Raw genomic sequence first — 12,879 nt, 5'->3', positions numbered from 1 at the left:
GCCTGGAATCTCTAGGTGCCACAAAAGACAAACGATAAAGTGTGTTCCATGCTGTTTACTGTGTGTCTTAGTCACCTACTCTGGAAAGCTGAAGAGCTAAGTGGTAGGATTTGAACCAGCAGTCCCAGGGATTCTGCTTTTGCACCTGCAGCTTGAAACACTCAGCCATTGCTTCCAGCGCCGCACCCTCGCTCTGCTTGAGCGACCTTTCTGTATAACCTCGGTGATAAGTACGTAGCCACTCTGTATCCTGCCTGAGCAAGCAGTTAAAAAATCCTATTGTAAAGCATGTGGGAAAGGGACAGAGCTAAGATGGGTGTGGAAATCTGAGGTACTTTTCCACCCCCATTACTCACAATTTTAATGCACTTTCCCCATAACACCCCTGTGAGGCAGGTCAGTGTTATTACCCCTTTTTTACACAGGGCAACAGAGGCACAGAGAAGCTAAGGACAACCAAGAAGCCTGTGGCACAACAAGGATTTTAACACAAAAAGATCTTGGCTCGCGCCCTAACCACTGGACCATCCTTCCCCTGAAATGTAAGCTCCTCTCATGCAATTAAAAATCTCAACCTTTGGGTCAGCTGGCATAGTTCTGCATAGCTCCGTTAACGTCAGTGGACCTATGATAGCTGAGGACACGGCCCTTAGTGTGGATTTAACACAATCACAGGCAAAACGCCAATGAGAATCAATGGGAGTTGGCCCAAATAAGAACTTTGACGCACTAGACGAGAACCTCACTTGGTATAAATCAGCCTAACTCCACTGACTTCTATGGAGCCATTCTGATTTACTCCAGCTCAAGATCTGACCCACAGTTTTCATGAAAACAATGCTGCAGAAAGCACTTAATGAGGGAGTAACTGGGAGCTTACATGAGGCTGAAGGGGCCAAAGCCTGGAGTCCTGACTCAGCCCTGATGCTCTCTCCCAACACTGAAGTCAATGAGAGTTTAGCCTCAGTAAAGATTGAGTAATTATTGAGAGCTAGATTCTAGGATCTTACTCCATGAACAGCCCTATGTGATGGTGTTCACTTTGGGGTGCGATCCAGACCAGTGAGGAGCTGCATCAGCACTTGCTCTGACACCCGGGGTACCTCACAATGCTTGGCTACTGCAGCTCTAAGCCAGGGCCACTCAGAACCTGCCAACGAGAATGTGGGTCACTCCCCGAGTATCTGTGTTTAGCTGAAGCCCAGGTCCAGCAGAATAGGACTCTGCAGCCTGCCAGTGACCCACCAGCCACACTGGCTTTCAACAGCCTTGATTACAAACAGCATGATGACCCCAAAACACTCTCCCAGTCCTGAATTTCCCCAAAACCATGGGCCCTAAAATGTCCACCCTCTCCTGGACAGTTCAGAGAAATTATAAGGTTTGTTGCACCTGTAAAGAGACAAAAACCACATCACAACTTATTAACACAACTGGAGTAAATACACCCTTCCCTTTAAACATAGCACTGAGTTGCTTTTTAGTAAGACTAAAACAAACGAACTAACAATAGGACGTAGGTTAAATGATGCCAAGTAAAAAGAATAAAGTTAGAAAGGGTTACAAGCACAAAAGTGAAAACACGCATCTAGAAGTCTAAAACTTAATCTAGCAAGAACCATCTTCAAGATGGTTCTCTCACCAGTCATTCTTCTGCCCAGCCATGGCTGATTTTCTGTCAGTCAGGACCGTCCACAAAAAACACACGGGGAAGGTTTCCCTTGTCTTCCTAGGTGAAAGATCTTTGCCTAAGGACCCATCTTTCTCAGTGTCTGTCTAGTGATGGATGCCGAAGATGGCTTCTCTCCTTGCTTATATCTTCCAAAGTTCAATGAACTTGCTTCATGAAGCAGGATGACCTCATGCTGTTCTTTCCTTGATGTGAGCTTCCCATCCCCCTGTATGATTTCTACGTAAGTGGGGCTTCCATTGTTTCTGATTCTACCATGCTTAATTTACATAGGAGACAGCTGTGCCGTTCCTACACCCTAATATCAATGAGTATCCATAATTCCGTACATAGTGTTAATACATTCATTTCACAATGATATTAATCACCAGTGTCATCAGCTTTCAAAAAAGATCTCACTCTACACTTTTATAACACAGTAATATCGTGTGCTATCAGCTGATTCAATTGCTTCAGCACCCCCTGTCTTGATAGCCCGGTAAATCTTTGCAATGTATTGTTTGAAAAGTAAAACCCAAACCAAGCTTCTCTCTGCTGCTGAATGTAGATGCCATTCTGTCTTCTCCCCTACTCCTTAGGCTAGGTCTACACTGGCAACTGAACGACAAAACTTTTGTCTTTCAGAGGCGTTAAAACTTGCCCCTCCCCCCCTTTGAAGACAAAACTTTTGCTGCCGTAAGTGGCAGCGTGAACAGCACGCTGTCACCCAGAGCGCTCTCCTGCCAGCCAAGGTAAGCCTGCTCGTTGTGGGTGGACGGTTGTTGTCGGCAGGCGAGGGGACAAACAGCGGCTACGCGGCACGCCTTTCAGGGACACGGCTCAAAGCTGTGTAGTGTAGACAAAGCCTTAGTGTGAGCTTTGCCTCCGCCCTTTGTTAGGTTGATGGCTCCGTTTACGCGACATGTAAAAACATTCTCAGTCTTTCAATGTACTTTGGAAGCATCTCCCTGGTGGGGAAAACACATTCCTTTGTATGGGGCAGACTGGTTTACCAACCCCCTTAAACACACTTTAGTAATCCTTCCAGCATATGTCATAACTCTTAACACCCTCTGCATACATACATCATGCAGGAATATTAATGATTAGGGAGTTTTAGTTTTCAAATAATACCCCCCCAGGCGTATTTCATACAAAGATTATTATACAATCGTGCGTGGGGTGTTTGAACATAGGAGAGCTTAGTGTCACAACCTGTTCGCTCCAAGCATCAACTTGTGGAGTAAGATGCTACTCAGTGTAAGGGGATCAGGATCAGACCCTGAGTAATGACTGAGTAATTAGTGAGTAAGGAGCATCAGCCCCATATTTTGTGCATTAGGGCTCCTTCAACTGCAAAAGATTCCAATCAGCCTTTGGTTACTGATCGCGTTGTCAGTGATTCCAGGAAGCAGCACCGATCTTGGCCCTCATCCCCCCGCATCCTCAGCTCTCAGGAATGATGAGAAGAAAGATGGATCTTGGCATGGCCAGCATCGGGGTAAAGGCTGAGCCGCCCCCAGTGCATTCCCAACAAGAGAGCAGAACCCAGAAATACATTGAACCAGACATATTAGCTCACATAGCTCTCCTGAGGCACTTTGCATGCTTCGATCCCCAAGCACTTTACAAAGGAAAGAGATTATTAATTATCCCCCTTTTATTGATGGGCAAACTGAGGCACAGAGCGGTGAAGTTACTTGTCCAGGTCAGTGGCCGAGTTGGGATTAGAACTTGGCTCTCCCAGTGCCTAGCCCAGTGCCCATGCTGCCTCCACAAAGGGAGGGATGCTTCTTTCCCCATGAGAAAGGAGTGGTGCTAGGCTGTTTCCATGGAGATCGTGAGTCAAATGCCAGTAGCACATACTGTCTGTCAGTCAGCACCCTACACCTTCTCCACCTTCCAAACACCTTTGGAAATTGACCATAGCAGGAGCCACGGGGGGTGGCTACAAGGTAGGGGCTAGAGCACTGCAAAAACCCAGCGACTCTCCGGTTAGCTCAACAGCATCAGCTGAATGCATGGCCTATCTCAGGGCCTCCTCACTGCTGTATCTGAGCAGCTGACAATCGCTACAGGATTTTATCCCCTCAGCACCCATGTGGGCGAGGGAAATATTATCCCCATCTTACTCAGGCACAGAAAGACTACGTGACTTGTCCAAGGTCAAACAGGAAGTGTGTGGCTGGACCAGGAATTGAATCCTAGTCTTACAGATCTCACACTTGCATCCTCACCACTAGGCCATCCACCCTACCACAGCACTGTCCTATAGAGCCTCCCCATTCAATCCTCCAGGACCATGGTCCCCATTCTAAACTGCCTTACACCCCATACTGTCATATACAAATGGGCCACAAAATACCTCCAGTGGTACATAACCATGCTCTGATTTGTTAGCATTTTACACCCCACTTTACACAGGTGTAAACAGCCTGCTTTTCGTTGGTGCTGAACACCCACAATTCCCATCCAGATCCATGGGAATTGCAGGTACTCAGCACCTTTGAAAATTAATGGCATAATTAGACTGTGGAACTCAATGCCACTGAAAGTCGCAGAGGCCAATAATTTAAAACAATTCAGAAAGGGACTGGATAACAAGAATACTCAGAGCTACTATAATTAACTAAAATGATCGTAGGGATAGAAACTATTAGAGATCAGGATGAGACTTAATGTTGGGAGCAGGGAGATTATCTCATAGATGCTACTGTGGGAATCTTACATCTTCTTGAAGCATCTGTTGCTGCCACTGTCATACAGAACACTGTACTAGATGGTTCTTGGGTTTGATCCAATCTGGCACTTCCTATCTTCTACACTGAAACTGTACCGTTTCATTCCTAGAAACAAACAACGTGGCTGGATAATTTTTTATGACCAACAATAATATCTGCAGCGATGGATTAGGGAGAAGAAACCTCATGCACCAGGGTGTCAGCTGATCACAACAGGGGGTCAGGAAGGAATCTCTCCTACCCGCACAATCGGCCAGGTGCAGTATGGAGAGCCAGCTCAGATACCAGCCTTGATGGGCCAATGTTCTGATCCAGTCTGGCAGTTGCAGTGTGGTTCTGTGTTCCATAAATGATGGCACAACACCATGAAGAATCTGGCCCCATATGTCGCCACGGCAGATACTAGGGTGATGAATAAATAAGGAGCTGAAATAGATTTAGATCAGTGGGGGATGGACAATTCTTGACTAATCAAAGGGCATAGCATTAACTATTGGAACAGGAAACACAAAACCCCGTGTAGAAAGGAAGGGTTTCTTCACACAATGTCCGGGATGCTAAGGAAATAGTTTTGCTGTAAATGTTGATTTCACAATATTTAGCACTTTGGATGCAAGTAAATTACAGCTAAAAAAGGAGGAACCAAAAATACTAACTCTGGATAACTGGACCCTGCAATGTTATTTATTTACTTGGAGCTGCCCTTTGTACTAGGTGAGCTGTGCTAAACAAGTTTCTACCCTGAGGGGCTCACAATGAAAGGTCATGGGCTGGCACAGTGCAAATAAAGCTGGCTCAGAGAGATAAAGGAGAGGGCAGGAGGGCATGAATGTTCCTCCTTTGCACCCTGGGGCTCCTTCCCAGCTCACATTAGGTAGGACCGGTCTGGGATGCGTCCTGTGGACTAGTTATCCAGGGCAGGGATCAGGGTTACTGTGACTGTGTGCTGGAATCAAAGATGAGTCAGTATCCTGGTCACTTAAGCCCAATTAATTCCTCCCAGGGTGGGCATGATGGGGTGCAATGAATGGATTAGAATGGGCTGGGGGAGAATTAACGAGCCAACTGGTCCCTTAACAAAGGAGGTATAAAGCAGTGCAGGAAGGGCGCGTAGGGGAGAGAGACGCAGGTTAGCAGAACCAGGACAGCTCTCTGGGCGGAAAGATCTTGTCCCTCTCCTTGGCAGAGAACTGAGGAAAAAGAAACTGTGAACAATATGGTGTATGGCTCAGTCAGGTGGCGGAAAGAGCAAATATAAATAAACTGCACAGGGGTGTGTAACAACAGAGCTCTCCGAGTGGGAGCGGACAGAGCAGCAGCAGGATGTTGTCCTGACATGCTGCATTTCAGGGAGATGCACATTGTGCCAAAGCCTGGCCTGGCCAGAGCAAAACCAGGGCCCCCAAGCCTGCTGGTGTATTTCCAAAGGGGCAGGAAAGTAGAGTCATCTGATTCTGGAGCCTTGTGACACCCGGTGGAGCCCCTTCAGAATGGTGAGACACCAGCTCAATGTGTTTTTCGGGGGGGGAGAGGGGAGCTGGGAGGGAACAGCCCTTTAATGTGTGGGGGCTGGCTTGGCCCCTCTTTTCTCTCCAGTCCTATCCTGCTGTTGAGCATAGGTCCGATCCCAGCAGCAGAGCGGGGTGCTGTGTGGAGGACAGCTGTTGGGCCAGAGGCTATGTTCTGCCCGGCCTTCAGCTGGGTGTGGCAAGGAACTTTTCTCCCAGCAACCACTTGACAAGGCTCATGTGAAGACCAAGCAGAACATCGGCCCCACTCTGCTGCCCTGGAGCCACACAAAAGGGAGCGGAGAGGGGGGCCGAAAAGGCAGAGTCTTGGCTCCCCTCTCCCCATGCACCAATGAGCGAATTGAGCTGGCTGTAAAGGGGAATAAGCTGAGCTCTACAATGGGGGTGCAACAGTGACTGCATGAGGCACAAAGCAGCCCCCCCACACACCCCCCAGTTCTCCCTGAGGCAGCATGGCCCCCTGTGTTCCCATTGTAGGGATGCAGCCTCACCCCACCACTGGCCTAACAGGCACAATCCAGCCCTGAGCTACAGTGACTAGCAGCCTATGCAGCTATGCCTAGCATAGCTGGGGGGCTACCATACAAGCAGCATCAGCTGGGTCATGAATGCCATGTCTACGCCTCCCTCCGAGAGGGGCTTTCGACCGGACAAATTCCACCAGTGTCTCTCACAAAGGCTCTGGCTGATTCCCCCCCAATAGGTGTGAAAGCGTCAGCAGAAGGTGGTCTTCCACGAGGGCTGGATCCAGGTTGCTAGCGGGTTGCAGGGAGCGTGCCCACCCCCAAAATGGCTCAGCAGGATGTGATGGCAGGCAAAGAGCACTTCTGGTCAAGTGCTGTGGGATGGACAGAAAAATGCTCCCGCAAGACAGCATTAACCAAGCCCTAGAGCGGCTGCAGCTAGCAAGGGCCCTCAGAGCCCTGCCCTCCGTGTCTGCATAGCTGTGTATGGATGCATCAGCATAGATATCAGGCTCACAACACAACAATGCAGTGTGGATCCTGAAGTGCGAGCTCAGAAAGAATGGGTCTGCAGGCATGGCTCACATGGACCCGAGGTTACTATGTAGTGCAGACATATGCATAGCTTGTTCACTTGCACAAACCCCAGCAGCAGAGCCCTGCCTTGCCAATATTGGAAGCATGCTCTGGAGCACAGCAGAATAGAATGGCGTGAAATAACGATTTTTTGGCTCTGGTTGGTATAAAGCAATTTTTTTAAAAACATTTTTCCAGCAAAATGAAAAGGTAAAAAACAAAACAAACAAACAAAAAAAAAACCCAAAACCCCAACCATTTAGGGTCAACCCAACTGTTTTGTTTTCAAGGTTTTTTACCTCGACTTTATAAACTCGAGTCAAATTCTGAAACCTAAACCAAAGTCTAATCCTTTGAACTGTCCAGATTTTTGTTAGTCACCAAAACCAGCCTGAAATTTGCAAATTGTTTCCATCGACCTGAATCTGCCTTTTATGGCAAAAAATGGATTTGCAGGGCGGGGAAAAAAGGTGGTCCAGTTGTACAGCAGAAGTCCTTTCTGCCTCTAGCTATTTGCAGTGCTACCTTTCATAGATCAACGGAGGTGAAGACGGTGGGACGTCGGCATGAAGTTAATGAAAGAACAGCTAATAACACCTTCCCCCCCATCCTAACCAGTGCTCTTGGTGCTAAATTAACAGGGTGGCCCCTGGAGCAACCCATAAACTTGGAGGGACAAGGCTGGATTTCATTCCATCCTCCTCCTCCGAGGGCCACCCCTGTAATGTCTAAGAAATCCAGAAGAAGAAAAAATAACCTACCAGACCCAAGAGGCTTGTGCATGAAATACATCTCATCAGCAGTGTATTTACTGCCCAACCCACGGCTGGAGAGATATTCTGGCTGTCTGAAGCCAGACTCTGCTAATTATCTGCAAAGGGGAACTTTTGCATCAGGTTTTTTCACAGCCACTTGTTTCTTGCATCCGTTTTAACCCTCTTGAATTCCCTGCCTCCACAGGTTTAAACCCTAGGAGAGACAGCTCATCCAGTAGCCTATAAGGCAAGCTTGCCTATTATATTCACTGGCTTGCCTTCATTATAGGTAGCTGCTTTCATTACATTCAGCCATAACGCAAGAAGCCTGCTGGCCCGTATCCTGTAAGACATTAGCTGAAGCATGAGTTAGCATAAGTGCGGTTAAGTAGGCTGAAACCCTTGGCATAGATTCATGGCCCACTGGTTACCTTTCGATGTTGGAAACTAAGGAGAGCTTGCTCAATAGTAGAAGTTAGAAGGTTCCAGTCAGAGTGAGCACAAGGAACATGGAAGCAAGAACCGCCAGTCCGCTTGAGCAAAGGCTGACGGTCTGATTGTGAGCTGAAACGGCAGCTACACGTATCAATCTGTTAACCTACAGAATAAGTACAGCTCTGTATTACGTCAGTGAAATATGGGCCTGGAGGACCCAAGCAGGAGCAGACGATGCTCAGGCCCTATAACAAGGCAGTCACCATGTAGTCCGGGGCTTGTTCTTTCCTGGGCTTCTTCCATTGCTGTCCGCTCTTCTACTGCTTCGACTCGCTGAGGAACTTGGACCATCGGCCACCGTGGCATGCCAGAGACAAGGCTGGTCCTTTTGTCTCTTACCACCCGGTCCTCAACCAAGGGTAATGAATATGCAATTCTAAGAGCCTATGCGTAGAATGATACCACAGATAACAAGATAACCCTGATACTGTATTATTCCTATGTGGCTTGGATCTTTTCTAGCTTTACCCAGTATTTTAATAAAGATATCGAAGGTTTTCCTTTGCCCTCAGAGTGAGTGTCCTTGTCATCCACCCCGAAACTCCTCACAAGATATTGAACTCCATAGTGCTAGTTGTGTGTGGCCGGATTCGGGGGGTGGGGGGAGGCAGGGGCAGGAAGAACTTTATCACTGTCAGATCAATTGGCCATCAATCCAAACATTACCACCCTCCCAAAGGGTCAGGCAACAAGCCACAGCTGCATTCGAGGAATATACAAAGCTTCTGGAGCTTAAGTTGCTTTCTAGGTACTTTTATGGCCCCACCACTGTAATATCTGAGCGCCTCACAAAGGATGAATTTATCCCTACAACCCCCCCCTTCCCCAGTGAGGTAGGGAAGTATCATTATCCCCATTTTACAGATGGGCAACAGAGGAAAGCAAGCAACATGCCCCGGGTCATACTGGAGGCCTGTGTCAGAGCCGGGAACAGATCCTACATCTTCTGAGTTCCAGTCCCAATCACAAGTCCATCCTCCCTGGGAGAGGCTTAGTGTGTGAGAGGGGGTGGCCCTTTAGGTGAGATCTTAAAAATATAAGGGTTTCTCTTGCTTTCTGAGGAGGTGGAAGCCCACTCCCACTTTGGAAGGGTCAGGGTTTTCCCTGCTATCCTTGACAAACATTTCCCTTCACCCCAGTGCTGAACCATGAGCTGGTGGATACATTGTAGTGGCGGTTTACTGTGTAATCAGACCTGATCATTAATGCTTTTATGTGCCAGGTTAAAAACACTTTTATAGAGGTGGGTGAGCATCATTAGACAGATGGGAAATGGAAGTTAAGTGACTTGTTTAAGGGGGGGTATCAGGGAAAGGATCAGGAATAGAACCCAGTAGTGCTGACCTTCAACATCCTGCTCTAATCATTCAGGCAGACTCCCTATTACTATGGATAGACACCGATCTTAACTTGCCCCTCTTTGAGCTCAGAGTGAGGCACGTTGCAGGGAATTTAATCAGAAGTCGGTTACACAGGTTCTTTCCCACAGTTGCACTTCTAAGCAGCTGTGCCAAGATCTCTCCCTTGGCCAAGTTTTCAGAATGGATTTGGCACCTGAGATGAAACAATCTCTTTCAAGTAACTCCTCAGTTCCTGGGATGACTGGCCCTGGGCCAAGAAGGATTAGGTTCCAAGGTCCTAAACAGGCAGGAGGCAGACAAAGGTGCAAAGATGTTCCTCTACGAGCAACTGATGCTGGTCACTGGTCTTAAAATTTCCTCTTGGCTCAGCCTGTGTGTGTGTGTTTGGAGCAAACATTCTGGGTCAGAGGAAGAAACAACCAATCAAAACCACAGGCTCTTGAGGGTGACGGGAACACTTGAAGGCATGTCGAGAGGACAGGATAAATCAAAGAGGGAGCAGAATTGAATGAGCACCTCAAGAGCCCTGGCCTTCATTGAGGATCCCATCCTGCCACCGTTATACCGCGTAGGACCTGGAGTGCGATTGGTTTCATTGGAATGACTCAGTAAGGTACTCAGTGTTACAAGTGGCTAAATCAGAAGCTGCAGACATTTGCTTTGATGGGTGGGGGGCTAACAAAGAAAAATAAGGGAGTCCGGTGCCCCTTGGCACCTAATTCCCATAGGCTCCTTTGAAAAGCCAAAACCCCCAACTCCAGTTCTACTGAGCGGGTCAGAAGATTATCCCTTCTGCAATAAGGATGGAGACAACCTGATTGGAAATACAGCAGAGGGTCTTCAGGGTGGGCAGTTCAGGTCTTGCCTACCGTGTTTCAAGAGACACAGTGTCATCACCGCCTGCCACTTGGTTCCAAATACATAAGAATCAGCTTTCTCTCCCTGCCCTTCCACATTGGCCTCCAGTGCGTTTAAAACAAATGGCTTGTGTTACATACGCACAGAGAAGTCAGATGGAAACAGATATTTTTGCTGGAAGCTTGCAACATAACATGACTTCATTTCTAAGAACTCAGAAAAATAAAAACACAGTAACCAAAACCAGAGAGAGATAAAGCAGGCTGCTCCCTAAAACAGAGGCACAACTCCCCCTTCCTTACTATAGGCTGTCTCCAGATGCTTCTCTGCAGAGCCCTCAAGCTTGCAAGCAGCACTAGGAACCCCGCCTTCTCTCCCCCCCTCACACACTTAAAGTGATAGCTTTCAAATCCAACACAGTCCACAATACACCATGGCATGTTGCACTGAACAGGTACCAAAGTGAAAGGTAAACTCCAGCCAAATGGATGATCAGTTGCATTGTGCTGTATAATATAGTTCCCAATCAGTGAGGCTAGAATTTCCAGACAGGCTCTCTGTCATAAGGGGTATATGTCAGATTTTCAAGATCTCAGCTCTGGGGTGCCAGAACAGGGGAAGCCGGGGGGCCATGCCCCATCACTTTTACTATCCATAAGGGCGAGAGATGGTGGGAGAGGGGGCAGAGAGGAGCAAGTGGGGGGCAAGGTCTTGGGTGAAGAGGTGGTGCAGGGGTGGGGCCTGGGGGGAATGAGCGGGGCTACAGTTTGGGCACTGGTGTCCCCCCACACTTTTAGGGAGCTTCCGCTGCTCCTGTCTCAGCTTCCACTCAGGCAGCAAAATAAATGACTGGACTTTCAGCATCTTGGGCGCTGGGCTGTTTGGAAAAGCTGACCAAAGATCTCACAGCAGCTGGCAGATGTTAATGAGCTAAGCCTGCCTACACTGCCTTGGGACACAGGAAAGTTTGACACCCATTGTACAGGTTGGTGAATGGTGCCCGAATGGAAGCAGAGGTCTTTTGAAAATCCAGCCCCAATTGTGGGTGTGGAGCACTTGGAAACACATCCTGAGCAGTTCTGAAAATCTGCCCGCCCAAAAAGAGAGCGCGCCAGCTAGCTCAGACAAGCCCCACGGTCTTACCTCACAGAGCCCAGCATTTATCAGAGCTGGGGCATCACTACAGAGCACTTCACCATGTGGTAGAAGTTTTACATAAGAAATAAGTATCTGGCAAACATCCTTACACTTTACACAAACACTGGGCTCTTCCAAACCACACAGGTTTCCTGCTAGCAGATGGAGCCCTCTTGTTTTATGAGCAAAGTGCAGGCCTCATCTAAACCCAAGGCTTACGTCAACCTCGCTACGTCGCAAAGGGATGTTAAAAATTCACACCTCCCTCCCAGAGAGACACAGCTTCTGCCTCTCGGGTTGGTGGATTTACTACAGCAACAGAGACGTAGCATTTCTAGCGAGACATACCCACAGTTATTGCAAAAGATACCTTAGCAGGGAAGGATCATTCACTTAAAAAGGATGTAGGGAAAAGAACAGCTCTTGTATCAGCATGGGGTTAATTACATTAGCAAAATGTGTATTTCTAGCTGGACACTGACTGGACTATAAGGACTCTGAACAGAATTTATAAACTCTCAAATCTGCGTTCATCACATCTAGCTAGGTATTTATACGACCCTCATGCCAGTAGTATGTCAATGTCTCATGACAATTAATGGATGTTAGCTTCACAACAACATGAGATACCAAAGTCCTCGCCCCATTTTACAGGTGGGGAAACTGAGCCTCAGAGAGATTAAATGACTTGCCTCAGGTCCCAGAGGGAAGCTATGGCTGAGAGAGGGACCCGAACCCAAGTCTCTTGAGCCCCAGTCCAGCAGTCTAGCCATGAGATTACCCTGCCTATCTAGGCACAACACTTACGTGGTATCACGCCTCTGAGCATTCATGCCTCCAAATACAGTTTTGCATTGCTGTCTGTCATACAGTGCTTTATAATATATTTAAAAGCTAAGTACTGCAGTGACCCTGTTCAAGAGCATGTACCTTACTGTTCTCCACTAGGAACAATCAGAACTGCTCAGCTGTGTGATACAGACCCCCTATACTGCAGATACAAAAATGGAGATTCTCCTTTAGCTCCAGCACCTTGTGATTTCAAGGCAGGAGGATCCAAGTTCTATTTCTGCAGTCAGGGGGAAGTGCTCCATGACCGCGGTGAGCAGCACAGTTCTGATCCACCTACAAACTTCCCTGAAGCCTGAAGTGTTCAGATGCCAGCTGCGAATTCAGATCCAAACCTACTCCAAGCCCAGGGCTGCTTGGAACTAGGAATTTCAGTTCAGTTGCTGATGAGATACGTGAAATTCACATCTGGGTATCATCATTGGGAGTCTCAATCCCCATAAAG

This window comes from Lepidochelys olivacea, assembly GCF_965140295.1.
Source record: "Lepidochelys olivacea isolate rLepOli2 genome assembly, chromosome: 26".
NCBI classification, from domain to species: Eukaryota; Metazoa; Chordata; order Testudines; family Cheloniidae; genus Lepidochelys; species Lepidochelys olivacea.
Note: the sequence above shows the minus strand (reverse complement) of the source record.